We start from the raw sequence: 2,815 nt of genomic DNA, 5'->3' as shown, positions 1-2,815 counted from the left end.
TCTTTTTCTTTATTTTCTTCCTTAGGGGATTCATGCTTTCTGAAAGGTGTTGATGTTTAAATGTTAATAGTTAATTATTACCTTTTTTTAACTTAAAAGAGACGAGGTTCAGAAATTAAAAACGACAAAACTAAATTAAAATCACTATTTAATTTACATAACACACCTTGGGTCGTTCATCTATTACCCCCACCCCAATGAAGCAAAAATCGTTGGATGGGATGTTTGGAAGAATAGTATTTTGTAATCTCAGAAGATAAGAGGCTTCACAAACAGAGAAATTGGTGCCTAGTATGATTTCACACAGTGAGAGTCTTGGGGGTTGCTTTTAAAAAAAGAAAAAATCAAGTCTCTAGACCTGATGATTATTAAAATTAACTTTTAAGCTGATATGGGGACCCCGTGGCCCTCCAGATATTGCTGGCCTAGACTAGGAACTCCAGGTCATCTCTGGCCATTGTAGTCCAACATCTTTAGCAGAGATGGGGAACCTGTGAGTGTTGCTGGAATACAGTTCCCATCATCCCTGACCATTGGCCTTGCTAGCTAGGGATTGATGGGATCTGGAATCCTATAACATCTGGAGGGAACGTTTTATCACACCATAGTGTTTGTAATGGCTAGATGGAACCCTCCCATGTTCAGGGTTATTTTCATCATCACACCCATCTAATAGCAAATTCAGCTGGACTGGATTATAGTCAAAACAGGGCTGGCTGGGAAACGAGACATTAGTTTGCGAAAGTCCAAAAAAAAAAAAAAATGGAGGTGGAGGACTCAAAAGTGTAGAGAAATGGCTCACCGAGGACTGAGCGAGCTCAGTGGCCCACCAATCACTTAACAGGTATAATACATACCCCTCTGGGTTTCACAGAACTGAAAATCCCATCATCCTTGCTGGCCAGGGCTGATGGGAGTTGTCGCTCAGCAGCACTGGAAGAGCCAAAGGTTCCCCACACCTAAGTTTTTATTCAGTTATTCCAAACTGCATGGAATATCGTATTTTTCGCTCTATAGGATGCACTTTTTCCCCTCCAAAAATTAAGGGGAAATGTGTGTGCGTCCTATGGAGCAAATGCAGGCTCCTTGGCTTCAGCGATAGCAACGCGAAGCCTCCGCGCTCCGGAGGCTACGCATTGCTTTCACTGAAGCCTGGAGTGCGAGAGGGGTCAGTGCGCACCGACCCCTCTCGCTCTCCAGGCTTCAGGGATAGCCACCTGAAGCCTTTGGAGCGCAGCGGGAACTCGTGCTGCAGTCCAAAGGCTTCGCAACCTTGCCGCCGCTCCCGGACCTGTTCTAGGGTTGGGGGAAGCTTGGGCTTCCCCCGCCCCAGCCCCGTGGCTAAAAACGAAGCCAAGACCGTGCGCAGCCTCTCCCGGCTGGAGATGTTGCGTGTGGCTAAAGAGGAAGCCAAGACAGCCAGCAGGATGGATCCCGCTCGCTGTCTTGGTTTCTTTGGTCGTGGGGGGGGGGGGGATCAAGAAAATAACTAGGTGCGCCTTATGGAACAAAAAATACGGTATATATCCTGTTTGGGGTTGGGGAGAATGCATAAAATCTTGCCTAAGAGCTTACAGCAGACTGTTGCCTCCATCCCCTTCTTGTGGGTTTTCTAGATGCCTCCCTTGGACGGCTTTGAAAGAAGATTGAATGACTTCATATGGAGGATCTCAATGGCTACTCACCCTGGTGGCTGCGTTTCACCTCCACTGCCAGAGGCAGTAAATGCTTCTGAATACCAGTTGAGAACCACAGGTGGGAAGAGTTGTTAGGTGGGGTGAGGTCCTGCTTGCGGGGCTTCTCCCAGTGGCCACCCAGATGTGCCACTGGGAACAAGGTGCTAGACATGATGGGTCTCTGGGTGGGTGAACAGGTGTACATCCATAGAATCATTCTAGTCCAACCCCCTGTAATGCAGGAATCTCAACTAGATCATATATGACAGATGACCACCCAACCTCTGCTTTAAAAACGTCCAAGGAAGGAGAGTCCACCACATCTTGTGGGAGTCTGTTCCACTGTCAAACAGCTCTTACTGTCAGAAAGTTCTTTCTGGTGTCCAGCCACCGCTGTACAATTTCTGTTCTCATCCTGAAGCAAAGTTCTTAACCCGAGGTAATATTTCTGGGTTAGCGGAGTCTGTAACCTGAAGCATATGTAACATGAAGCGTATGTAATCCAAGGTACCACTGTAGTCAGTTGGGTGGGGGTCAGGTTGTGGCAAGGGCATCTATTTTTTCTTGACCCACCCACCCTCCTCTGTGCAATTGCTCTACTTCATGATAATTATAATTATTATTATTATTATTATTATTATTATTTATTATTATTATTTATACCCCGCCCATCTGGCTGGGCCTCCCCAGCCACTCTGGGTGGCTTCCATGGAAACCAATAATACAGTAAAATATCACACGTTAAAAACTTCCCTGAACAGGGCTGCCTTAAGATGTCTTCTGAATGTCAGGTAGTTGTTTATCGCTTTGACATCTGCTGGAAGGGCGTTCCACAGGGCGGGCGCCACTACCGAGAAGGCCCTCTGCCTGGTTCCCTGTAGCTTTGCTTCCCGCAATGAGGGAACCGCCAGAAGGCCCTCAGTGCTGGACCTCAGCATCTGGGCAGAATGATGGGGGTGGAGACGCTCCTTCAGGTATACTGGACCGAGGCTGTTTAGGGCTTTAAAGGTCAGCACCAACACTTTGAATTGTGCTTGGAAATGTACTGGGAGCCAATGTAGGTCTTTCAAGACCAGTGTTATATGGTCTCGGTGGCCGCCCCCAGTCACCAGTCTAGCTGCCGCATTCTGGATTAGTTG

The sequence above is a fragment of the Podarcis erhardii genome (genome assembly GCF_964252035.2).
Source record: "Podarcis erhardii genome assembly, chromosome: 7".
Taxonomy (NCBI): Eukaryota; Metazoa; Chordata; class Lepidosauria; order Squamata; family Lacertidae; genus Podarcis; species Podarcis erhardii.
The sequence above is the reverse complement of the archived record's forward strand: the minus strand, read 5'-3'. Positions refer to the sequence as shown.